Genomic DNA, 27,955 nt, shown 5'->3' on the forward strand with positions numbered 1-27,955 from the left:
CAAAGAATGACTCAAACAAGTTCTGCTTGAATGAGTGAGTTTTAATAGGGTCCCTTACAGAGCAGTGGAGGGGGGGGGTCTGTGTTTACCCAGCCTATTCCATAACCCTAGACTCCCAAACCACAAGAACGTGCTAAACATACCCATCCCCATTCCTCTTTCATGGATGGCTCTGTAGCAGAAAGCTGACAAAGAGTCAGCCACTGGCCAGCAGAGGGCACTGTGACCTTTTCTTCCTGTAAAATCTGTTGGTTAAAGGGCTGGGTGGGCAGTGGTTTCCACCACTGGGTTTCCACTGCCAGGAGGGAGGGCATGGCAGAGAAGGAGGGCAAAGACATGCCCCAGGCCGCCAGCTGGCCTCCACAGGACTCCCACAGAGTGACAGAGAACCTCAGCGCACACCAGCAGCCAATTCAAAGATGACAATGCTTTCCTATCTATTTCCTATAAATACCGGAAAGCAAGGGTGAGCAACAGGAATGGGGGCTGTGGCTGTACCAAGTGAATGACTGGATGCTCCCAGAGGCTGCTCTAGGGCTGGGCTCCCAGCTCTCTCCACAGCCAGCCCTATCTTCACTCCAGACCCTGAAGACAAGTTCCATGGTTGCCCCAGTCCCGCCTTGGGTCTGCAGTGTGATTGACACATTTCAGAAACACAGCAGCACAGGGAAACCTGGGTGCCTGTGGGTGGGAGGGGAGAGGAAGCCCCGCCTAGTAAAATGCTCCCACCAACCACTGGCCAGGATCACAGCCCTGGGGTGGGGAGGGGGGGGGAGGATGAAGTCTGGAAGCAGAAATGGCCCGATTATTACAGAGTCAACATTCTAGGCTAACAGAAGTTTAGTTAGAGTAGTTGAGACACAGGATGTTATCATCTTCCCTTTAGGACTTTCCTATCTTTGTCTAATTTCCTAAATGGAGAACAAGGGAAAGGGCCAGGCCAGAGTTCTGAGGCAGGAGCATTTGGGAGAGGGCAGAAGCTTGAGCAGCTTGTGCTTTCCAGGAGTGCTCTGTGGGTTTGATGGGAAGAGGGGAGGGCTAGCTAGATCCCAGTAGAGGGAGCCAGGCCAAGGGGAAGCCATTCTTTCTTCCCCAGCTACAGCCCTGTACAGCTTTTCCCTGCCCAAGGGTTTAAAAACAAAACCCTGTCTGTGCCCTATGTTAATCTCACTCTAGGGAGCTCTAAAGAATGGAGAAAGAACCCAAGTAGCATTTGTTTGCTGTGAAAAACAAAACAAGACAGAAAAACAGAAGAAGAGCCCTGTCGGCCAAAAGTGTCCAGGTTCAGTGAGTGCCTGTCTCCTGTGGCTGCTGGACCTGTGGTTAATTCAGAGATAATGACATTAGGCTGCCTGAGGCAGTCAGAGCCCCAGCCCTCCACACCTCCACTTGGAGTTACAGCCTCGCCGTTCAATTAGTCTTTAATTTGGACATCTTTCAAATCCACCTGGATAGCCCCGGAGTCCAAGGGAGAACCCGGCTTGCATCTCAAACTGGGGAGGTAGTTCCCAAGATCCAGGTGCTAGGACCTCCCCCCAGATCCTGAAATTCACATGGAAAGGAGTGGTCTTAGTGACAGAAGAACCCTAACTTGCTTTGAGCAAACCAGCCCTGACTTGGAGACACCGGATCTCTAAACCTGAGTCCGAAGGCGTGCCTCTCAATGAACAGTGAACCGTTTTATTGCCTCCTGGGTACATGGTTGCAATCCCCAGATCCACCACTAGGTGGCACAGACACTGCCAGTCCTGGCTTCCCGTCTAAACAGGCAAATTCCTCTTCCAGGACTGTAAGGGAAAAGAGGAAGCAAGCATTGGGTCTCCAGCCTCTGTCCATTAGGTCTTAATCAGAGCAACAGTGAAAATTCAGGACTTGAAATTCCAGCAATGCAGAGAAAGAATGCACGGGTGCTACATGTGTCTTTTCAGATCCAAGGTACCCTGACTGCAGCCTGGAGTAAGTTACCTCCCCCTCTGAGCCTCCCTTCGCCCACCTGTGAACAGCCACCTGCTCCACAGAGCTGTGGGATGCTGGAGGCCCATCCGCTGGGCCCACAGGCTGCTGGGAGGCAGATGTGCAGTCAGCCGCACCTGTGCGTGGACCGTGGTGACAGAAGTGGCAGGTGCTACGTGCTGGGTGCTGCTTGCCTGTGATTCGCTCTGTGAGGGACATTCCTAAATGAATAACACCTTAACTCCCATGACAGGCTTTCTAGCATGTTCTGAGGGCGAACTAGAACCACCATGTGGAGAAGTGGCTCTAGCCCAAGGGTCTATGTCCTCAGACAGCAGAAAAGGCTGTGCTTTGGGTATTGGAATGTCACTGGGGTTTATGGAGCGGCTCTGGGCAGGGGGCATCTGGGTGGGTTAAAGGTGAGGAGGTGTTGGCAGGTGAAGACAGGTAGGCCAGGCCTGCTCACCGTGGTCTAGTCCCAGAAGAGCCTCCTCGGCCACACCAAGAGGCTAACTGAGACTTTACATAGAAACCCACAAGCTATTCAGCTCCAAGAGGGCAGGAGCTGGGCACAAGGAGGCCAGACCACGCCCACTGCAGCCGCTGAGGAAGGATCTGGGTTGGTGAGAGGAGCAGTAGTGTTAGCAGCTTGTGTTTGCACCTCTGGCAATGACAGGCAGGGTGGCTGGGGGGGAGGGGTTGGCTGCAGGGGGGGGGAGGGAGGGACAGGTGGGCTTGCGGGTGAGTGAAACCACAGCAGTGGAGTCTTTATAAGTTCCAATTTATATCATAAAATGAAGTGCCCTCAAAAGGCCCTTCCGCAGCAGGTGTTCTAGAATTATCTAACTGAGGTACATCTCCACTCTTTAAGGAAAACACCAGCTCACATGGACATGGAGATGATCTACTTCTGGATATGCCTGGGAAGGTCGGCTTCCTGTGGAATTCCTCCAGGGCTGTGCACTCGGTCGCACGGGCTGTCTGCTGTAGGGCTGGGGGGGGGGGGGGAGACCAGCCCTTTAAACTAGGGGGCGGTGGCGCCGGGCCAAACTGCTGCTCTGCACCCGCCTCTTCCCTGACACAGCCGCACCTGAAGCACCCACTTCCTGGGGCCCCGCCCCTCCCCTCAGAGTGGTGGGAGAGGATGGGCGGAGCTTCAGCCGGAACCCAGGGCTGACCTGCTATGCTGCAGGCAAGCCCATAAGTGGCTGGGAGGCCATTCTCAGGCCTGGTCCTTCTTCTGAACTCCCAACACTGGGATCTTGTGTCTCTGAGGAACTTGTGGCCATCCTGGGGGCCATGTGGCCTCTCTGTTCCCTCTCAGACAGCCCTGGGATCTGAGACTCCTCTATGAGCCTCTCTGCGGTGAAGCCACTGGGCTCAGTCCAAGCCACATCCTCCCTGCAGCCCCAGAGGACTCACTCCCTGCATCAACTACTTCCTCTTGGCCATGGCCATGACCGGAGGCTTCACGGCTGCCTCCGATCCTGCCGTGTGCAGGCTGTGAGAACTTCACCCCATGCACCTGACAGTGACCAGGTTCCTGCTCAAATTGTCACTGGCTCCTTTAAAGCCCATCAGTAAAAGCCTGGATTTTTGGCTATGGAAGCAGACAGTTTGCAGGCCCTCCCTGCTGTGCATAGACAGCCTTGTGAAATTCATTTGCTTTGCTGGGACAGAACTCTATGCTTAATAGTCTATGAAGCTTGTCAAACACTCACCAAGTCATTCAACAAACTCCTTGGCCAGCTTGTTAGCTTCAAGTACTGCTTAAAATGTTTTACCATCCCTCTGTCTGGGTGCCCATCAGATTCCCACAACCACCTTGGCAGGGAGATACTATCACCCCATTTTGCAGAGTAGGAAACTGAGGACAGGAAGATCAGGTAACTTGTCTGAAATCCCATGCTACACCTGAACACAAGTAACGGTTTTCCGCTCCCTGGGATTCTGGGTCTCCCTCTGCCCCCATGTGAAGCCTGGGTCTGTACTTTTTCTTGCAGGACCTCAGTTTCCCCATCTGTACCTCCAGCAGGGCCTACAGCTCTGATGTGCACAGATCTGTGAGCTCAGATCCGCTGCAGATTTGGCAAGCCAAAGAGCTCGGAACTCGAGTTGGTACAGCCTGAGCCCTAAATCAGAACAGACCCTGGTGGCCAGGCTGATTGAGCAAGAGGCACCAGACCCAGTTTGAAATATGCATGACTCACCCAAATGCACCATAAACACGCAGCGGCCAGCGGTCTCGCCGTCTATCACCTTGCGTGCGGATGCCTGCCATCCCAGAGCCAAGTGTCAGCTGGAGCAGATGTTTTGTGTCTCCCCCCAGAGTGTCACGCTGTAAGTCAGGGGTGGGCAGGAGAGGGGAGGGGAGGAAGGAGGTTGGCAGAGTCTGAACCGGCCAAGCCACAGTCATACTGCAGGGGGCCATTGGACATCCAGAATGGATGAGAGAGAGCTCCAGCTCTCACCCACCCATCCCACTGCTCCCACCCACCCGGGGCCCTCTGAGCACAGAGCCCAGCACCGCAGTCAGAGGCATTGACCGGAGACCCTGGTCCAGATCTTCAGCTGTTCTGTGACCCAGGAAGGAAATCTCTGGGAAGTGGCTTCAAGGATTCCTTGGCCTCTGGCTCTCCTACAGGGCTAACCAGGAGGTGGAGGTTTATTTCCTTGTCTCTGGCCCTACCAAAGGCAGCAGCCGCCACCAACTTGCCCTTCTCTTAGTCCTCTCTCCCAGGCTGCTGCTGGGGTCTCTGAGCTGGCCTGACCTTGTGAATCTTCCTTTTCATAAATTCCTCCTGGCAAGCAGGGGATTTGTCCCAGGAGGCTGACCGATGCGACCCCTCGCTGTTTTACCCTGCTGATTGTCTCTAAGAATCACAAACTAAGAAAGAATAAACCACTACAAACGAGGATGCCAACTAGACCCCTAGGCAAGGACAAGATGCCCCCTGTCTTCTTTCATACTGATCAGTGGAGCTGCTTTAGACACATTTAGATTTCAAGGGTTTCTTAAACCTGTGTATCACTCCTATACACACATAACAGAATTAAGGATGCTGAGTCTAATTGGCACCACTTTGCCTGCATTGGGTTTAACTGGTGCCATCTTATCTTCATGGTGGAGAAAGGTGGAGTCCCACCTCCCAGTGATGGGCGTGCCTGAATTCCTAGAGGCAGGGGTAGGGACTTGGATGATAGGTTACTGGACCTGTCAATCTTGTGCTTCAAACTCACAAGTTTCCTGTGACCCTGCCCCCTGCCCCTGATTCTATTTAGGCCCAGCCCCGCTCAAGCCTCATTACCCCATGCCTCTGTGTCTCCTGGCTCCTGGTTCTCTTCTAGTCACCATGGTGTCCCACTTCAGCTCTCCAATGGGGTTGATCTGGTTTGTTGGTATAGTTTTTCTGCTCTTTCTTTGCTTTATTACTGTCATGGCTTAGTTTTCTGACAGTGCTAAGGGTATTCAAGGGGCTGCAGGTGGACAAGAGTCTACCTACAGCTGTTGACTTTCTCATAAAGACTCCCAATTCAACCTCTCAAAATGTGGCTTCTCTGTTTCTCCCAGCTGAGTTACAACATAATGAGGAGACATGAGCAAAAACGAATCAACTAAGATATCCAATCAGTAAGTTCTTCCCATATGTATTTCCCAAAGGGTCAGCTGCACCCACCCTGGTTCATAAGGAGTTAGATCTTGGCCATCAAGGCATTGGTGGTTGGTGGGGCATAGCTGATGGAATGTTCCACTGTTGTCTCTGGGATTCCTCCCCCGCCCCCTCCACCACCCCCAGACATTACCCACATTCTGCAACCTGTAATGTGTAGGTATGGGCAATGACTCCTCCATCACTACCCTCACCTGTCAGCCTCAACTGTAAGGGGTGCCTTCATTGTCACCTGACAACACGTGAAAGAGGCTGGCGCTGGTGGCTCACGTCTGTAATCCTAGCTACTCAGGAGGCTGAGATCTGAAGCTTGCAGTTTGAAGCCAGCCTGGGCAGAAAAGCCCATGAGACTCTTATCTCCAATTAACCATCAAAAGGCCAGAAGTAGAGGTTGGGTTGAGTGGCAGAGCAGCAGCCATGAGTGGAGAAAGCCAAGTGAGAGCATGAGGCCTTGAGTTCAAGCTCTGCTACTGCAGTGAGCACACACACACTAATAATAATAATAATAATAATAATAATAATAATAATGTACGGGGGTTGTTCAGTGGTAGAGTACATATGCCAGATCTTGGGGTTCATCCCCAAGAGGAAAAGGAAGATGCTAGGGTCCCATGATCTTGTCCAATGACACACCTGATTGGCCTAAAGACGTGCCACCTCCCAACAGTGCCACACTTGGGAGCATACCTCTAATACACAGGCCTTTGGGGAGATAGCCAGGCCATGGCATGAAGTTATCGGGAAAAGCTAAATGCAATACTGAAGCAGAAATCTCAGGTCAGGGTACATGGAGACTTCCAGTGAACCTGTCTTCTTCCCGGCACTGTGGTATTGGTGACAGACTAGATAGACCAAGAGATCAGGGGAACAAGTAGCCAGCCCAGAAACAGTCCCCCACAGACACAGCCAGCTGATCTTTGACCGATTTCCAATTCCAGCTCACTCAGAAGCCCTGGCTGGCAGTCAGTGGAGTCCAGTCACAGAATGGACAGCCTACAGATAGTGAGTTCTCTGTGTCCAGAGGTATGCAAGAGGCGGGGATATACGATGGCAGAGCAGGCCAGAGCAAAGGAGTCAGCGATTCTGTGAAATCAGCAGAGAGGAAAAACAACCAAACTTGATCAAAATGCTGAACAAAGTTTATAGTGGCAAAGGACCCACTTAAAACCTTTTAATGGCCAGCTGCCGCTGTGATCAGAGCAATCTCTGGAAATGATTTATTTACATATAAAAATGAGGCATTTCCCTACGGCCTCGAGACGGCTCCTGGAGTGAGGCTCTCATTGGCTGGTGGAGGTCCGGCCCCTCCTCCCGCAGCCCCAGCGGGGGGCTGATTGCTCTCCCTGGGGAGGCTCAGGCACCACCCGCCGGCACTCCAGAGTTACTTCTCCAAAATAAACCTTGCCGGAGCTTTTATGATGGGCGGCAGAGCAGGTCGGACAGTCAACAGCTTCATTCCAGGAATGCAAATGAACCCCTGAAGAGCTGGGAAGGAGAAAAGTAGAAGGAAAAAAGACAAAGCAAAACAAAACAAAACAAAAACCATTCCTGGGCCCAGAAGTACTTCATTGAAAGGTTAGAGTCTAGCAAGGCTAGTTTCACTGTCAATCAGACGGGGAAACCGAGGCTCAGGAGTCAGCCAAAGGCCACCTGATGTATCTCATCCCACAGCACCCCATCAAGCAGGCATGAAATCCCACTCCAGAGGTGACCCAGGCTTGTCCAGGCCTAGGGGCTCCAGCAAGGCCCCCTGCCCAGGAGGAGAGATTCATACCCACTCCCATTCCACAGGCAAGATCTGCCAGCTCACAGTTCTCTGCGGTCCCTGGCATTAAACCAGAGGATCTCCAGAGAGCACGTGCAAGAGCGTGTCCTGGCCAGGCTCACTGGGGAGCAGAAAGGACCTCATTGCCTGTCTTCCTCCTTCCCCAGCCCCATCCACCAGAGCCTATGTGACTCCAAAGCTAAGCCAACCGGCCTGGAGTCCATCTCTGCTTCCATAAGTCAGCAGGTCCCATCACAGGTCAGAGCCTCCGTTCCCCCCACTGTCAAATAGAGATGCCTAATTCCTGCCCCCCCCCCAAGTCCTTCTCTTCACCTCTCAGAATCTGATACTCAGGAGTGGAGAGTTGGTGGGGAGAAATCAGTTTTACCCAAGGACTGGCCACCTGAGAAGATGGGGAGCCCTTGGGGATGTAAAAGAGAGGGAGAGGAGGCATAGTCAGAGAGTGATGGGTAAGAAGAGCTTGTGCTACTGGGCCTGAGTCTGTACACGTGTTAATATGGTATCCCCTTGGGTGTCTGCCTTCAGGGAAGAAGGCCTCAGTGGATCCCCATTCACGCTGCACAAAAGACAGGCTGCAGTTGGCATCACTGGGGCCCCTACCACCCAGACATCACTGGGGCCTCCACCACCCCAGACCCTGCCCCCTCCTACCAGGGAAGGGCACCTGTCAGCTGCTGCAGCCCCTGGCAGGGAGGGCAGGATTCACTTACAGCTGGGTGAGTAGCTTTCCAGTTCCTCTGAAACCTCTGACCATTGTAAAGGAAGTCCTTCTACTTGTAGGTGAGGCCTGAGGAGGTTTGAGAGACAGCAGACCTAGGCAGAGGCCTGGGTCACTACTGGAGAAAGGAATCCAGACAGGGGACCAAGTAGCAAGCTGAGAGGAAGCGTTCCTCCAGAGCAAAAGTGCACACTCAACAGGGAGTGGGGCGGGGCTGGGAAGGTGGCTCAGTGGTAGAGAGCTTGCCTCACATATATGAGGGTCTGGGTTCAATTATTCAACTTCACATAAACAGAAAAGGTGGAAGTGGCACTGTGGCTCAAGTAGTAGAGTGCCTAGCCTTGAGCTGAAGAGCTGAAGGACAGCACCCAGGCCCAGAGTTCAAGTCCCATGAATGACCAAAAAAAAAAAAAAAAGGAAGGAGCATGGTTCAAATTTAGTCTGGGCAAAAGTTCTAAGAGTCTCAAAAAACTAAAGGACTACAGGTGTGGCTCAAGCAGGAGTCCCTGAGCCCAATCCCAATAGAGAGAGAGAGACAGACAGACAGAGACAGCATCTGGCAGATGTAGGGAGTATAATAAACCTGGAGGATGTTGTACAGAATTTTGTAGGTTTTTTTTTTTTTTAAACTAAGAGGGCTTGACAAGGAATACTTTATGTCTTCACTGTGTTAGAAGGTCAGACATGACATCAGCAGTTGAGGCTGTTTTTCTTGAGGGTTGCTGGTCCCATGTCTAGCGTCTATGTGGATTTTATAGGCTGTAGGACCTTGAGGTTGGTTGTGTTGTAAGGTGGGAAAAGCAGACAAGCCACATTTTGAAAGACTGGTTCTAGAGTCTCTATGGGAATGCCAGTGGTCTGCAGGCAGCCAATTGTTACAAAGGCCTGCAGCCTGCAGAACACTTAACACAGTTAGTATGTGGCCAAGATGGCGGCAGCCAGACCCATTCTCCCTGTTTAATTGCTTCTTGTTTTCTAGTTCTTCCTCTGTTCTCCGGATCAGCATCTCTTTCACTCTGAAGAGGCCGCTCTGTGTTGAAGATCTTGCAGACCGACTCACTTAACTACAGTTTGGTGATTGTGGGGAGATGCACTTTGTTCTCTCTGGAGAAAGCTGTGTTTCACATTGACCAAACCTATTCTGCATGGGATCTTCTCCTGTCACCCAGTAGCCTGGACTTGGTCCTTTGAGTAACGATGCAGGGACGGCGTGTGTGTGTGTGTGTGTGTGTGTGTGTGTGTGTGTGTGTGTGTGTGTGTGTGTGGAGATAATATGACAAAGAAGAGACCACCCCCACAACTGTCAGGCATCTCAAATTTGCCCCCACCCAGAATGTCTTTTCTGTCTCTCCACCCACAGTATCAGGGACCCCCCACGCTAGGCCCTAGACTCTAGGGTTTCCCCTCCTGCTCTCCACACAGTCCTCCCCACAGTCAACCTGCCAGAAAGTTCTATCTGTTCTGCATGCCAGTGCTGTCTCTCCCAGCCATTCCTATCAAGCCTCTCCATATGCATGTACCCTACGCCCTCTACCCCTGAGCACCCCAGAGCCCCTCCCTCGAAGCTCTGCACCATCCCTGTTCTGCAGTATGTCCTTAGACAAGGGACTCTTTCTGTCTAGACACGCACCCTTATCAGCAGCGGAGGGGACCAAGTCCTCCCAGCCTCACCTGGAGCTGCGTGATGAGATAAGATAGTGGCTATAACCTTGTTTAAGGTGCACAGACACAAGGGCTTGTGATTCAGAGCTCTGCCGAGGGCTGGCTGTGTGCACACACTCTCACGAACTCACTAATGGTGCAGCAAGGTGAGCACAGAGCAGAGGCACTGACCCACAGGGCCTTCTCCCATAACTTTCTAAGCACCCACCTTTTGCTGCACTAGGTGCTGAGGGTCCAAGGCAAGCAGCGCTGAGCTAACTCTCAAGGTAGCAGGACAGAGCCAAGCCTAGTAAGTCAGAGAAGAGAGCGGCCAGCTCCAAGCATATCCAGCGTATAAAGGGAGCACTGATTCCAGCTGCTCTCCGAAGAGGTGTGCACCGGTCATTCCTCCTCAGGTCCCATTCCTTCTGAGCCTCAGATCTCCAGATTGAAAATGAGGGAATGGGTGGAGGCTTCATTAAGGCCCCCTCCGGCTTCATGCAAAGTACCAGAAGCTAGGCATGTCTTGAGGACTTGGAGCCTCGGGAACTGTGAGAGGAAGTCTTAGTATGCATTATGCTGCTACAACAAAATGTCAGAGACTGGGTAATTCATAAAGAACAGAGATCGATTCCCCATAGCCTTGGAGGTAGGAAATTCCAAGACCAAGGTACCTGCAGTTCAGTTGTCTGGTGAGGGGATGGGGGAGCTGTGTCCTACGCAGGGAGGGGATCTGAGTCCTCACCTGGTGGAAGGTGCGGGCCGAGCCAGCTCCCTCAGGCCTTTTGATCAGGGCACTTGGTCCCACTCTGTCCTCACAGACCCCATAGAGATTCCACCTTTTCATATGGACCATCCCCTTGGTGATGAGGGTTTTGTTTAGTTGTTTTGTTGTACTTGGGATTGAACTCAGGACTTTGTACTTGCTAGGAAAGCATTGCATTTCTTGGGCCATACTTTTAAGAGTTTGTTTTTGTTGTTGTTATTTTTGGTTGCTTTTAGTTTTAGTTTGTTTTTTCTTTTCAAACTAGGTCTCCAGCTAGCTTTCCTTGGGCTGACCTTCTAATTTCAATTAGAGGATTAGAGACATGCACTACCATGCCTGGTTTTTTGGTTTGTTTGTTTGTTTTTGCCAGTAATGGGGCTTGATCTCAGTGCCTAGGCTCTCTGTCCCTGAGCTCTTTTGCTCAAAGCCAATGCTCTACCACTTGAGTCACAACTCAACTTCTGGTTCTTTGCTGGTTAATTGGAGATAAGTGTCTCATGACTTTCCTGCCCAGGCTGACTTTGCACCATGATCCTCAGATCTCAGCCTCCTGAGTAGTTAGGATTACAGTCACCGGTGCCTGGACATGATTAAGTTTGACACGAGTCTTGGAAGGGATGCAACATTCAAACCACAGCAGATGTCCCACAAAACCAGACAGTTTTGTGACAGCAGCCCTAGCAAATGCCACTCCCAGCTAGACACTGTCATTGCGGGAAACTTCTGCAAGATGAGGAGATGCCCATGAGGATGGAGTCTGTCATTCCCTTTGATGTGGAATTTCTCAAAACCTAAGCGACCTCCTGCCGTTTGCTGGACTTGGACCCCTGGCCTGTGCTGCCCTACACTCTGGGATCTGCAGTTGGGACTTTTGTGCCTGGGGTTCGGTGCCTGCCTCCTCTTCAGATGCCCATGCCCCAGCTCCTCCCACATGCTGTCAATCTGCCTCTTTTATTAGGAGCTTTTCCAGTCTCACTAGCAGTGGCCTTGTTTCCCCAACCGAATCCAGGTAGACCCACCTCCAAATACCTCAACTGGGAGTTCTTGCTGGACCAGACACCTGCCAAAGGCTGCCATCACCCAATCTTAGTTCAAAAGATGATCAAAGACCCCTCAGGAGTGTTTAGCAGATCGGTAGGCAGCTCACTCACAGGTGACAATGCTGATGACAGGCGCCTGGATGGATGGATTTTTCCTCTGTCAGCCATTGTGGCGACCCCTGATCATGCCCACACAGGAGAGCCCTCTTGCAGGGCAACCTTGTCACTCACCGGGCAGAAGCAGGGACTCCTCCTGACATGGCTGTCTGCAGTTTACAAAGCAGGGCTGGGGGAAGATGTCGTAGGAATGTGAGAGCAGGCCACATTCCACTCCCATTTGGAGCCCAGTACAGTCTGCCATGACCCCAACTATTTGATCCAGACAGTCTCCTTGAGAATCAAGCCACTGTAGCATTTAACTCATGCCAGGATTCAGGCTAAACATGTCCCATGTCCCATGAACTATTCCCTTTGCATTGTCACAACAATGGCTCACAATGACAAAACAGAGAACAGGACGGTGAGCCACAAGTCTTTGTTCTCTAGCTACTGGAGAATAGGGCTGCTATTTTATTCCTGAGTTCTCTGGCATAAGAACCACACAGTTAATTTTCACATCCTACTCTGAAAGTTTCTCCATAGGACTAACTCAGTCTTACTCCCAATTGTTTTTCTAGTGGCAGGCAAAGGACCTCACATAAAGTAGGCCCTCAAGGGAAATTTCAGGAAAAAGAAGAAAAGAAAGACTGATGGGAAGATGGATGGGTGGATGTGTGGATGAGTGACAGGATAGATAGATGATGAATGGATGGATGATGGATGAACTGATGGGTGAATTGGTGGATAAAGGGCAGATGAGTGGATGGATAATGAACTGATGGTTGAATTGCTAAGTGGATGGGTGGATGAGTAGATAGATGGATGGACAGACTGATTGGTGGATTGGTGGGTAGATGAGCAGCTAAGTAGGTAGACAGATGGATAAATGGATGATGAATTGATGGGTGAACTGGTAGATGGATGGGTGGATGAGCGAATGTGTGGGCAGACTGCTGGATGAGAATAAATGGGTGGGTGGTCGATTGGATTGGTGGATAAACAGGTGTTTGAGTGTGTGTGTCTTTGAAAGATCAGGCAGGCAAATGACTAAATGCATGAATAAAAGGGTGGGTAAATGGGTGGCTATGTGGGTAGACAGGAGAAAGAGTAAGTAAAAGAATGGGTGGGGGTGAATGAATGCATGAAAAAAAGAAGAAGAAAGAATTCCCTCCCCGTGTTACCTGAGAGCATCACTTGAAGAATACTCAGGGAACTGGTGGAAACAGATGTGCTCTTAGACATAAAAGATGCTGAAAAATAGTTGCCGTTCCTGGAAGGGAAAAGGGGTGAGGGAGGCAGGAAAGGCACATCTGGTTACAGGAAGAGCCTCCCCTGGCCAGCATCTTCTGCTCTGAAAGGCCCAGGGCTCCACAGTGAAGGCACTAATTGGATTTCATTAAAGCAAAATAGATTTCCTAGCATCAGAAGAGCTAGTTCATTAATTTAACACACATTCTGCTGGCGGAAGGCATGGAAATTGTAACTAGTTTTGGCCTACCTGGGCTCAAAGCAGACCTGGGACCCCCCACAGCCTGATACGATGCTGAGGATCTAAGAGCTTGCTCTATGCCAGCCTCAGGGCTTGGCAGTGGGTATGAAGTGAGGAACACAGCTTCTGCCTCCAGAAACTGAGCTGCTCAGCAGAGCCTGGGAGTCCCTGCTGCCATTCCCACTGAATTCCTCCCTTATATGCTTGCTGCTGGCTGAGCTACATTCCTCTGGTCCCTGGGAACTCTTGGGGACATTACTGTTTGTACCTCTGGCTAGGCAGGGTCAAGAGCAACAGAGAAGACCAAGACTCACCCCTGCAGACAAGAGTGAGTCTTTGGCAAGGCAGAAAACAGCCAAGTATAAGAAATCTGGTGACTTCATGTCTGGGGCTAGGACTGGCCAGGACCTACCTCATTCTGGCTGGAAAAGACGGCTGTCCTCATGACCCACGGCTTTGATGAAGCCATCTGCTCTGGTCCCCTGCCCTCTCCTCCTCTCCCCGGCCCTAATCTCGCTGGAAGGATTTAGACTGAAAGGGGTTTGGCTGCCCCTTGTTTGTGGAAGCTGGGGATATGAAAGGGAAATTCTGAGCACCTCTTAAGAGCAATTTTTCCATTTAGACAACTGCCTGAGCCTTCCAGGAGCAAGACTGGAATCTAAATATTTGCTCTGTGCTTTTTGGTTTACCAAACAAACACTTTTCCAAGAATTACCCTCTTGCTCTTCACAATGATTGTAGAAAGCGGGCAGGATGGGAATTACTCCCCGCCCCTGCTTTTAGTCATCCTTCCCTGCTTTGTAGCTTGCAAGACACAGACTAGAATCTATACCTAAGTATACTGTGATGTATTTGTTCCAGTAGGAAGTCACAGCCCACCGTAGCTGGCTCTGGGTTCTACTGCCATGCATGCGCATGCTATTTCCTCAACCAGGAACACTCTCCTTATCTCCCAGACTCCTATGCATCCTTCAGAGACCCACCTAAATGTGACTTTATCTTAGACAAAAATTCCGGATTACTTGCCAGTAATCCAAGTATGGGTCGCCATGTTGGGTTTTCCACTCACCTTGCTCTTTGGACCCTAAGCTTTGTGGGGACAGAGTATCCATTTTTCATCTCTGTAGCTCTAATCCCAAGCATAGGACCTATCCCAGAGGACACACACACACACACACACACACACACACACACACACACACACACACACACACACACACACACAGACACACACACACACTCCATACTCTTCAGTGTTCATTGGCTTAATCAATAAATCATTGACAGCCTGGGTAGTTATTATACACAAAGCAGGTTTGCAATTTTCTTATTTACTTATGCAATTACTTTTAATTGCCTGAGAAACACATAATTACATTTTTGCTGTTAAGTAACTCAGACAAAACAGATCAAACATAACTTTTGTGTCCCCTCCTCACTCTCCCCAGGCTCGGTCATGGCTCGGTCCTCCCTTCTGTCCCCTCTGACTAGGGGAAACCCCATTGCAAATTTTGGATGTCTCTTTACAGACTTCTTGCTATGTGCTGGATCTATGTTTATAGCTACATACAGAAACTGTAGAATTGTTTTTTTGCTTTGTTTTGTTTTTAGATTTGAGACTGGCATTTGAACTCAGTACCTGGCGCCTTTGCTCATTGGCTGGCACTCTACCAACCTAACACCATCCCCAACCTCAAGGCTTGGTGATTTTTATGCATCTCCTCCAACTCCTCCTGACAGTCTCTGAGACCCCCTCAGACCTTAAGAACGGCCGATCTACTGTTTCTTTAGACTTTTGAGATGCCCTCTGATGAGGGCATTGCAATGCTGCATTCTAGACTTTCCGTCTCCTTCCCCTGCTGCCCCTGGAGGGGTCCAGGCTATTTCTTCTCCACTGACTGCTAATGCTCACAGGAGGTACCAGGGCAATGGCCGCATCAATGGTCTAAGGAGGCTCAGAGACTCTGCATCTCAGAGACTAAAGTCATTTGCACAACTAGTCTAGAGCATGCTGACCACGTCACAGCACCAGGCCAGGGCCTGTAGACTCCCAGCTTCAGTGATCCTGCACTGAGACCCTCTTGCTGCCAAGGCAGAGGTGCTGTGTGATTGGCAGTGCTGTGCTGGTATTCAGACCTTCCCCCCGACCCAGGGTTGGGGTCTCAACCTCAGCTCTGTCTTTATAGATTGGGGCTCACAGCCCCTTCTTCCCAGGACTGTGGCAAGGATGAAATGTCCACTGTTGGCCCAGAGCCCGCTCTCCCCAAGAACCTCTGCTCTGCCCTGGAGATTCACCTCCATGAGCTACTGAAATCCACATCAGCCTTCAGGCTGGCCAGCCCAGTCCCTACTCCCATCTTCCCACTTGTCCTCATCCTGCCCCTCCTCATGGCCAGTGACAGCTGAGACATACTCTTCTGGTATGTTTGGAAATACGAACTCTTGTTTCTTATGTAAGACAGGGTTGGAAATTCACCTGCCACCAAAGTCGCTGACAGTCAGTGTTCCAGAATCCAAAAAGATTTGTGTCAGGGCCAGTGCCTTCCCTGCAGCCTCCTGGCGTCACCGAGCCAGGAGACTGGAGGAAAAGAAAAATCAGCAAAGGACGCTTCAGGCCCAATACGCGCAGTATCCTAGCTGCCACCATGGCTCCCACGCAGCTTGGGCATCGGGAAGCCACAGAAACCCAGGGCTCTGGTGCTCAGGAGGCACAGGAAGGACCTGAGCCAGGGAAGGCTTGAGAAATGGCACTGTGAGGCCACACGCCTGGAGGAGTTCAAGGCTTCCAGGTGGTATGAGGTGGACAGGCGTCCTCTATTTGTGAGGTTGGCCAAGCCTCGCAGCTCTCTCTGGGTTTCAGTGTCCCCATCTGTTCAATGGGAACAGGACTGTGTTCCCTCCCACGTTGGTGCAGCAGTGACTGCAAAAGCTCTAGGTGACATCTGATACCTGGGACAGGCACCAGGCCTTGTCGTCAGGACACTTGCAGAAGTCAGAAGCAGACTTCCATCCTGCTCAGAAGATCAAGGTAAAGGAAGTAGAGCCCAGACAGAAGAAGACAGGGAGAAGAGTTACAGGGAGAGATGAAAAGAGAGAAGGAAAAAAATCATAGCCAGAAAGTAAAAATAATGGAGCACTATCAAATCCCACTCTATTCATCCTCCATTCTCCTTCGTCCTCTTCATCCCATTGACAGTGTCTATAGAAGTTGGTGGGCCCAGGCGTGTCTCTGTCCTGCAGCAAGCTGACCCTGTCCTTAGATGAGCTAGTTCTGTCCCTCACTGCACCTTCTACCTGGGGCTTGGAGGTTCCTTGGCTCTTCAACTGGAAACAATCCTTCCACACATGCAACCCATAGTGCTCAGCACCCACCGGAGTCATCCTGGCCTTTGGAAGTCCAAGAACCCCCACCCAGCCTGGACTCATGCCAGTGATGTCTCGAGGAGCAGAGGGGAAGAGGAGAGTATGTGAGGTGATGTGTGTGCCTGTCTGTGAGATAGAGGGAGGAGAAGGAGAGGTATAGGGAGCAGGGGAGGGGAAGGGGCAAAGGGAAGGGAAGTGGGAAGAAGCAGAAGCAATAAAGAGGGACAAAGAGAAACTCAGACCTAGAAACCCAGAAAAGAAGGCAGGAAATCTGGAAGACAGAAAGAGGAAGAGACCAAAGCACAAAGCAGAATTCCCAGCAGCAGAACCACTGCAGGCTACACCACACAATGCCAGCAAGCTGTTTTGTAGGAAGACAAATCTTTCTGTGGCCCAGTGGGTATAGTGGAGAGCACAGTGTTAAGCAGAAGTCTCCTCAGGGTCTGGAGAACAAGATGTGGTAACTCTTCAGACACCAGTAACAGCAGACATGAGATTCCAGACGATGGGGGTCCGAGGGAAATGGGACTTCCAGACAGAGACTCAGAGATGCAGTGGCTGACAGAGGGACTTGGAGACACAGACCTAGGGAGAGCTAAGATTAAAGAGACAGCAAGAGACAGACAGACACAGAGGGAGAAGAAGAGGGAACATGGTGGGAAGAAAGGGCAAAGATAAGCCAGAGGCAGAGTCAGGCAGAGAGGCCAGGACAGACAGACTGAGGCGTGATGAATTAGGGGTTGAGACCACCAAAGCACTGCTCTCAGTGTGCAGCAGGCTTTGGCTAATTCTGGTATGTGGGACCAGCAAGAGGGGTGCCTCCTGCCTGTGGCCCAATCACACTTTCTCTCTTAACCAGCACAGGCGGCTGCCAAAGCCACAGGACAAAGTCCCTGGGGAGAGACACTTCATCTGCAACACAAACAGATTAAGCAACCCTCTGAGGAAGGCCTGGAAATCTATCACCTAGCAGAATCCCTGAGTCCCACCCCGTCCCCCCCCAACCCAGCGGATCTGCACCTACAGGGCTCAGCTTTGAAGCCAGGGCCTGATGTATCAGACATGTCACCACAGCCACAGCTTGGCTTCCGGAAGGACAGGCTGGAATTAAGCTTCAAGAGCTACTAAGCTGTTTTTAAATGATTGGCCATTAATTCTATGGTTTTATAAGAGCTTTTGAGAGGACAGGTCAACAAGAGAACTTCCGAGGCTGTATCTCATGGGTGTTACTGCTGACTCAACCTGACAGGCTGCCACTGCCTTTGAAGTCCTTGGATTCACCCCGGTTCTGACAGAGAGCAGTCGCTCGGGCCTAGGGGACTTCTCTGGAAATGCTCAAGTCCCTTCCACAGCGGCCAATCTATTTGTATCTTTGTTTGTTGCAGTCCAAGCTGACTCAGTCTTTGTTCCAGGTGAGTTGTACCAGAAGATTCATGGTGGTCAAACATCTGTTCCTTCTCCTTAGAATCAGAGCGGCTGACTCACTTTCTGTCACGATCCATGGAGATATTGCCAAAGCATGGATACAAGTGGACTCTGCCTCTGCTCAAATACCTTCTATAGCTTCTGTGTCTCCATACCACACACCATGCTGGCCACCTAGTCATCCTTCAGCCCTGGGAAGATACTTAAGCAGAATTCTGGAAGCCAGCATCTCCCTTGTTTCCAATAAATGCTGATCATTCCTCTACCTTGGCATGTGCTCTTTGGCCAACTTGGATCTAGAACTTACCCCTGGGTTGGGCCTGTTCTGCACCTTACCTCATACCCCCATACACTGTGTTTTACCTGGGAAGCTCTTGTTTTAACCAAGGACAACCCCTTATGCTGCCTTCAGCGTTGAGAGGGTCGTCTGGGAAGGTCTTTGGTACTTCACTGCACTTCCCTTCCCCTCCTGGGGGAAAGAGATTCAAGCAGTGGGGTGATTCTAAAGTCCCTTTCCCATGGGGGTGACTTGCGTACCCCAAAATATCCTACAAGATTTGCTTGACAAAACTTGGCAAGCTCAAAGTCAGTCATTAGCTCCTTTCTACCCCATTTCCCCAGTCAGCACAAATGTTAGAAATGGGCTCCAAATCCCCAACTCGGGTAGCTCAGAGTCTTTCTGATGCCCCTCTTCCTCACTCCCCACACCTTGGAGATTGTCAAATCTAGTTCATGGTTCTTCAGGAATGTGTCTCATTGTAGTCTTTTTCCTGGCTACTCAGGATTCACCATCAACTGCCTGGCCTGTTCCGAAAGCCCCTTACTTTGTCAGTCACTTCCCTCTCCAAGCTGCACCCTGCCCCATCAAAAGCCATCATGCCCTGGCTGGGGGCCGATGAAATCTCTATCCCTGAACTTGACCCAATATCCTTCTTGCCCACCTCAGACTCACTATGTCCATACTGTATTTTCACTGCCATACGGTTTCTGATCTTTGGGCCTTTGCACAGTCAGCCCTGTCTCCAACTTTTCTTCTCCCTCATTTGGTCTCCACTTCTGGGCATTAGCACTCACAATATTATACTGAATTCTGTATGTGGTTTCTCTTCGAATCATCTGGAACTGACTTATCAGCCCAGAGTCCAGCTCTTGCTCATAGGCATTTGTTGAATGAATGCAAGGATGGATGGATGGATGGATGGATGGATGGATGGATCCATGGGTGAGTGGATGGATGGGCTGGTGATAGATAAATGTATAGATTGAGGGATGATGTATGTATGTATGTATGTATGTATGTATGTATGTCTTGGTATGTATTTGTGTGAATAAATGCATGGATTGATGAATGAATGTATGGATTGGTAAATGGATAGATGTGTGCGTGGTTGAATAGACAGATGGAAACACCAGTGCATAGATGAATGTATGGACTGGTAAATAGACAAATGTATTTGTAGGTGGGTAGTGAAAAGATGGATGGACAGGTAGGTGGGTGGATGTGTGGATTGGGTGAGTGGGTGGGCAAGTAGATGAATGGATGGATAGATTTCTTGGTGGATGGATGGGTAGGTGGGTGGTGGATGGATAGATGGATGAATGAATGGATACACCAGTGGATAGGCAGATGGATAGATGGATGGGTGGGTAGGTGGTTGAATAGATGGATACACAAGTTATTATCAATGCCAGACTGCCTGGTGAGGTCTGCCAAAAGTGCTGCTGCAAACAGCTACCAGCCCTGCAGATTCTGAGAGATGTAGCTGAACTGCAGACGCTAGCTTCTGGCTCCAAGTCTGCGTCAGCCTTTCCAGCTAGTAATGAACCAGATAGGGCTTCTGGGCCTGAGACTGGGTCTCTGGACCCCTACCTGGTCTGTACCTAGAATTCAGGGGACATCTATGACCTTGGAAGGGAAAAATCTGCATCAGATACCAAATCACAGTAAAGGGATAGTGCCCTGGAGCCCATAAAAATCCCAAATATTTTTCATATCTCTGAATATCACTTATGGTCATCACTTCCTTAATATTATGATCATTATTAACTACTGCTCAACAGATTCCTGTTGCCCTAACTTAGCATCCATGCACTAAAAATATGCACATCTTATTATATCTCAATTTTATTCTAATACCTGGATATGTTTATTTCAGAAGTTTCTTTCTTTCATAATTCTCTGCACTGGTTCTATGCAGTTACAAGCCTGACTCTGAGAGTTTGATATTCCAAACACAGAGTCCTCCCAGAAAGGCGGGGGAGGAGGAGAATTCCCAGGTTTTTGCAGATCTCCTGGGAGATCCCTGGGTCCCAACACAAACCAAGGAATGGATTGCTTTAGCCAGTTTCATTTTGGAGTAATTTGTTACACAGCGGGAATAACTAATATATTTCTTCTGGACCCTTCTCTGGAAACTATGTCCCACTGAAGTCAAGGCAAGCAAAAAGGAGAAAGCCATGAGATACAGGAAATCAGCATCCCAACCGAACAGAGTGAATGGAAGGAACTTCCCAGAATATTGATGAGAGGAGCTCCCAGAGGATAGAGGAGGCACAGCAGGTTCAGGAGTACAGCCCGGAGTAGCGTAGAAGGTTCCAGAGGCCTTGAGAAAGCTAAGTATGATGTAATATTCAGATCAGTAGGATATATCTCAAGGAATTTAGAGAGACATTAGTAGCACAGAGAGGACCACTGCAGGAGAAGGAAAATGTATGGCATCCTCTGTGGCTTAGCTGTACATAGCCCAGTGTGACCACAAGAGAGACCCTGAAAATGATGTAACCCAAATTGCCATAGGATTCTATCCAGACACTAAAGAAGACTGGAAGCATGCATGGGGTGGGGGCAGAGGTGTGCGAGCAAGTGAGAGATGGGGGAGGGGAGGGGGAAAAGGAAGGAGGAGGGGGAGGAGGAGAGAGAGAGTTAACACAAGCTCATGTTGACAAGTCAATCTATAATGTCTAAGACAGAAATGAGAAGTTAGTGACAACAGCTATATATATACTTGAAGCCATGATCACAGATACCACTGAAGGCAAAAATCCACTGAAGAGTTCAGATACTGGCCTCAGGGATTGGGATATGGTGGTGAAGGTGCCAGGGGCTGCCATTTCCAATAAGCCTGTTAAAACAACATCACTTCACACATTCCAACACGTGCTGTTCACAAGCTAGCTTCTTCACAACTAACTCAGTTAATTTTGGTATACTGGTAGAATCCTTTTTTTTCTCATAGTAGATTAAATGTATAGTGCATCTTATACACACAGTCAGGGAGACAAGCTCAGCTGATACCCAGCAGGCCAAGATATCTGGCTAACACACACACACATATGTACACACATACATATATATACATGTATGTATACACACACACACACATATACACCTTTCTGCTGAGGCTGGCCAGAAATACACCTTTAATTGTTGTCCCCCATCCTCCCCATACCTGGTGTAGTCTCTTGTATATAGAAGATGCTTCTTAAATAACACTGATATGAATATACAAAGTCATTCTAGCTGAGCCATCAGTGGAGGATGCCAGAATCATATTGTAACTATGACATCACACCAGTCACTGTTTGGTAATTGCTACCTAATATTCATGTCCAGCCAGTACTTTACTTTCTCAAAACAGTTTACAAATACTTAGGCAATTCCATGGCCAGGCAGCTCAGTTGTTCTTAGCAAAGTGTCTGCAGTATCCTGTTGTGGTCTCCACTGCTGTTTTTTTGAAGTCACCAAGTAAAAAATTGCTCCATGCTAAAAGAAAGCTTGGCCCTGGCTGCAGTTCTTGCCTACATCCAGAAAAACTATCCTGGTGATAGTTTAATGCTGGATGGTAAGAATAGGAAGTGGGCCCAAAGAGGGCCTTGTAGCCAGAGGCTCACAGCTGTAACCCTAGCCACTCAGAAGACTGAGATGTGAGGGTGGTTCAAAGCCAGCCCAAGGAGGAATATCCAGGAGACTCCTATCTCCAATCAATCAGGAAAAAAGCCAGAAGTAGAGGTGTAGCTCCAGTGATAGAGTACCAGCCTTGAGTGAGAAAAGCTAAGGAACAGCACCCAGGCCCTGAGTTCAAGCCGGAGGACTGGCACCCTCCCCTCCTCCTCACCCCCTCCCATACCCCAAAGAAAGCCAGTACCGCTGCCTATAGAAGCTGTCTGCATTCTGTTAGATGTGATAATGACATTGAGGTTAGGTAAGAACATATCCACACGCTCCCTTCCTTTTGAGACACAAGTGGAAGCATTTACGGGTGAGAAGACATAAATTTGGACATGTGCTATAAAATACTCCAGGGAAAAGTGGAGCTGGGGTAGGTGGGGTGGCCAAGTTTTGACACAGTCAAGTTGAAGTTGACCCGCTGGGTGCGTGGCAGGTCACTGGCCTCTCTATTTTTGACTGTTTAACAATTTCATCCTAAGAATTAAAAATAAATGGAAAATACATTTATGAATAAATGACAAAATAGCCTTTCAGGGAAGCTGCCTAAGGTTCTATGGAGTTAAAGGAACAAGAGTTTGCTAAAAATAGCGGTGAGATTTATTTGGTTTCTCCACATGTCATCTTCGATCATTTATCACGAATACTCACATTTACTCAGTTGGTTCTCTGGATGCCCTCAGTGGAAGGAATGTCCCCTCCTGTTGGATCAGCACTCTTCCACTGGAGGGGAGTGATTACAGTGGGCTTTGTTTTCTGCCAGCCTCAGTTTCCCCACAGAATGGTAAATGTGATGACCATGGTGCACTCTCTACTAGGGTCCTTGCCAAGTTCCGACAATAGGCCAGAACTCAAGGCATTACCCATAAAGCTTGTTTTTTTCTGACTCAAAAATGCCCTTTGCATGGAAGTTTAAAAAAAATACCTGTAATCCTAGCTACTCAGGAGTTGAGATCTGAGGATCTGAGGAACACAGTTTGAAGCCAGTGTAGGCAGAACAGTCCATGAGATTCTGTCTCCAATTAACTACCAAAAAGCTGGAAATAGAGTTGCATCCAAGCAGCAGCATACTAGCCTTAAGCAAAAAAAGCTCAGGGACAGCACCCAGTCTCTGAGTTCAAGCCCCAGAACTGTACACACACACACACACACACACACACACACACACACACACACACACACACACACGCACGCACGCACGCACACACACACACACCTGAAGAAACTAAAAGTTACCCACAATGTTATTATTTTAGCATATTTCCTCATGAAGACATTTATTATTGTTTACCACACATCTTTTTATAAAATTTCCCCAAACAAGCTTGTTTTTATAAAACTTTGTAATTCATTTTCCTCCACATTTTTTATTAGCATCACTTAATTATATGAGGAGGTTTCATTTTGACATGGCATGTTCATATACGCATATAATATTACCTTGATCAGATTCGCTCCTTCCTGCATTCTCCCTCATCGCCTCTCCCTGTTCAATGAGTCAACCTTGTTTATGAAAGACCTATATTTAAACCTTTCTAATGAGATGATTGTTGTTGTTCTTAAATTTGGGAGATTTTACATATATATGCATACATACATATTATTTTAATGTACTTATGTACCTATACATATATCCGATATTTTAATGTACATATGTACATCTGTATGTATATTTACACAATATGCATTAAAATATCGTGTATATTTGTGTCCATCGACAACACATTCTTCCTATATCATTACGAGTTTTACCGCACTGCTATCCCATCCTTTAATCTTGTGTAGCTCTCTCATTCTTTATTTAGCCAGTTTCATTGTATTCATTTCCTATGGCTGCTGGGTTAGACTCTTCATCCCTCTGATCGAACACCTGGCAGAAACATAACTTAGATGAAGGTAGAGTGTACCTTCTATGAACCAGAGGGTTCAGCTCACGATCACTCAGCTCTGTTGATTCTGAGCAGAACATCATAGCAGTCAGAGTGTGTGGCAGCAGAGGCTACTCATCTCACGGTAGACAGAAAGGACGTAGAGAAACAAGGTGTCTGGGACAAGATACTGCACCCAAAGACTTGCCCAGTGACCCACTTCCTCCAAGGAGGCCCAACAGTTTCCAGCACCTCCCAACAGTCTATTCAAATTTTGAACCCATCAATGGATGAAACCATTGATTATGTTAGAATCCTCATACTCCAGGGTCCCCAGCCACATTCTCAGACATATAATATAGTCATTTCTCTATCCAATTAAGATGAACTATTATGAACTACCATTAACTGAGTGGTTTAGAACCACTCTTGGAGACCAGAAGTCTAAAATTGAGGCTTAGTTCCTTCTCAGGGGCTCAGAAAGGAAGTCTTCTTGGAGCATGTCTCCCTCCTGGCTTCTAGGATTGCCGGCAACCTTGGCATTCTTTGGCTCATGGTTGTGCCACTCCAATCTCTGCCTCTGTCTCCTCATAGGTTTTCTCTCAGGGTCTTTTCTTCTCTTCACGCAACTGTGTTATACAGGACCTGGTGTCATCTCACCATAACTGATTCTAAATGAGAGTACAGACTGTAGTTCGGGGAGTTTAAACTTTAATATGTCTTGTCGGGGAATGTGAATCAGTCCAAACTTACTGCAATGGGCTTTTAGGATTGATACATCATCTCCCATCCTTTGGCTATTAATAAATTATGCCTAACACATCCATGATTTTTGTCTTAGATTTCTAGAAGTGGAATTTCTAGGGCAAAGACTATGCCAGAGTTAGACCAGGAAAAGGAGGATTTAACAAAGGGGATGTATGACCCAGGGGCTGAGAAACAGAAGGCAAAGTGATGCTAAAGTAGCCAAGACTGAGTAACTGCAGGAAGCAGCCACACCCAGGATATAGGAAGCAAGGGAGGTGTGGCCAGACTGCCAGTATGTTTGTGTGTGTACATATGTGTATATATACATGTGTCTATGCACAGATGTATGCACACATAAGGGAGGGAAAGCAGGATGTTCCTGTCTTAGTCTGTTTCCACTACCATCACAAAATGCCTAAAACAGACAACTGTATTTTTTTCTTTTATTTTGTCAGTCGTGGGGCTTAAACTCTGGGCCTGGGCACTGTCCCTCAGGTTTTTTTTTTTTTTTTGGTCCGGTTATGGAGCCTGAACTCTGGGCCTGGGCGCTGTCCCTCAGCTCTTCAGCTCAAGGCTAGCGCTCTACCACTTGAGCCACAGCGCCACTTCCGTTTTTTTTTTCTTTTTTGCTTATGTGGTGCTGAGGAATTGAACCCAGGGCCTCAGGCATGCAAGGCAAGCGCTCTACCACTGAGCTACCTTCCCAGCCCTGTCCCTCAGGCTTTCAGCTCAAGGCAAGCACTCTACCACTTGAGTCATAGTGGTACTTCCGGTTTTCTGGTGGTTTATTGGAGATAAGAGTCTCACAGACTTTCCTGCCTAGGCTGGCTTTGAACTGAGATTCTCAGATCTCAGCCTCCTGAGTAGCTAGGATTACAGGCATGAGCCACCAGTGCTTGGCCAGATAACTGTAAAGATTAGAAGTTTGTTCAGCTTATGGTTCTAAAGTCTGGGAAGTTCAAGACCATGGCACAGCTTCCTGTGAGGGCCTTCTTGCTGTATGATCAGATGGTAAGACACAGCCAGCCGCTAGTCTGGGTCTCAGGCCTCTTCTTATAAACTGCTCATGCTATCATGGTGGCCTGACCCTCACGACCTCATCTAACCTTGATTTCACCTGAAAAGCCCTACCTCCAACTATGACAATCTGGGGATCAGATGAAGGGTAACATTCAAGCCATAGCTTTCCTAAATTAGGCTTAGACCAGAGGTGTTTGCTTTGCATTTTCCCACTGTCTTCCAGAAAGCTTCTCTCAACTTAACCTTGCTGCTGGCAGAGCATAGGAACATCCCACTTTCCAAATCTCATTGTTAAAGATGATCATTTAAAACTCCATTCTCAATTTGACAGGGAAAAATTAATTATACCTTCTCTTCCTTTGCCTTTCATCTGTGATTTTGAGTCATATCAAATATACTTATGATTTCTGGCCATTATGTTTATTACTTGTTTTCTAAGTTGTAGAAACGCAAGGCTAAAATAATTAAAATGTCAGATTTTATGTCCTTTGTTTATTTTTATGACAATATTTGCTTTTTCTTACCAATTCACAGTACTGCTTTTTGCATTAAGGATATTAATCCTTGCTCTACAATACATGCCACAAAAATATTTTCTCATTGTGGTTTGACATCTAGTTTTATTTATAGTGTTTTTGATGTCAGGCTGTTGAATTTACAAGTAGTCAAATCTATTAATCTTTTGTTTTATGTATTTGCCTTTGATTTCATACTTAGAAAGCTCTTCCCCAGGCCAAGATTACATACATATTTATATTTTATTCCTTAAAGTTTTTATACTTGCAACACTAATTTCTTTTGCACTGTAGTCTTCATATGGAATTTATTGTGGGATGCAGTATAAAGTTGGAAATTATGAAATAATAAATTTTTCCTCTGTAATTTGGAATGCTCTTTCTCTGTCAACAGCAACAGACAGATAGATTATAGATGAACTAAAGGGATGGGTGATAGATACAGAGATACAGAGAGAAATATAGAAATAGAGAGAGATATGCAGGTACACAAATAGATACAATCACAGGTAGATGGATACAAAGACAGGTAAAAATGGACGTCAGGTTTGTAAATTATAGATAGACAGACAGACAGATAGACAGACAGATAATTGGTATATATCTATTTCAGGATGATTCTCTTATTTCCTTGATTTGTTCAGTCCTCATGAACACAAGACCAGGACAGCTGCCTCCGTCTCTCTGCTGTGACAGTGTCACAGTAAGTACTTAGGAAATTGAGTGTTTGACTGAGTGATTGACTGAGGTTGTTTTGTTCTTGTTTTTAGGTATCACATTTAGTGAGATATAATTTACACACAGCCAAATTCTTCCTCTTCACTGTCCGGTTTGATGGGTTTGACAAGGCCTTGCAATGAGGGTGACTCCTCCAAAGAGCTGCTTCTTCTTAACCGTCTTTCTTTTAAACTCTGATTACAAACAGCAGCAGAGTTCAAGTACCAGCGCCTGAAGCCAGGTGCTGGTGAAATCACAGGCAGAGGCCCTGCGGCCACACAGATGACAAATCTAAGCAGGCATCTGAGCACAGGGTCACGGGGTAGGACCGGAAGAGCTCTGACTCCAGCCTCAGACGTTGAAGTCTTGCCCACCCTTTGGGTCTTCCCAGTATAAGCCCCAGACATTTGTGGACACAAACCAGCCCCTCTGTGCCTGCTCCACACTGCTGGTTCCTGAAATCTGGATGGTCACAAATGGTGAGTGTTTTCAGTCACTAAGTTTCCAGTTGCTTTGCGACACAGTGACACAGCAACGGAAAACCAAGCCAGCATTCTTTTTATTTTGTTGTTGTTGTTGTTGTAGGGCTTGAACTCTGGTCCTAGGTGCTGTCCCTGAGCTCTTCAGCTCAAGGGTAGCACTCTACCACTTGAGCCTCAGCACCACTTCAGGATTTTTTTTTTCTTCTGTGTATGTGGTACTAAGGAATCAAACCCAGGGCTTCATGCATGCTAGGCAAGCACTCTACCACTAGGTCACATTTCCAGCTCAGGCCAGTATTCTTGAGGAATTTAGATGGGAGACGAAGCAGAGTTCCTCCAGCAGCTGGCGACAGGCTGGATCTTGAGCAAGAAAGCCACATGGGCATCCATCCATTCAGCTGAGGTTTTCTAGAGGAAGTATATTAATCTCACCCCCACCCCCACCCCTTCCTAGGAGCCTTATGAACAAGGTTCAGCACTTTCCCCTGACCTCAGTAGTGCCGTATCCCAGAAGAATATAGTTTTCCTTTTTCTGCCTGTATGCCCACTGAAAACCAGTGGACGACAGATTTATCTGTGAGGGTCAGAAGTTATTCTTGGCCTTGCAGGAATTACTTCAATGACTCTGAGCCAGTAGCTTTACTTTCTAGTTTGTACCCCAGTCTCTTGTGTCTGTGTGAGTTAGCCCTTGGGCAGCCTTCGCAGTTCA

The sequence above is a fragment of the Dipodomys merriami genome, unplaced genomic scaffold (genome assembly GCF_024711535.1).
Source record: "Dipodomys merriami isolate MVZ:Mamm:240054 unplaced genomic scaffold, mDipMer1.0.p SCAF_50, whole genome shotgun sequence".
In the NCBI taxonomy this organism is placed as follows: domain Eukaryota; kingdom Metazoa; phylum Chordata; class Mammalia; order Rodentia; family Heteromyidae; genus Dipodomys; species Dipodomys merriami.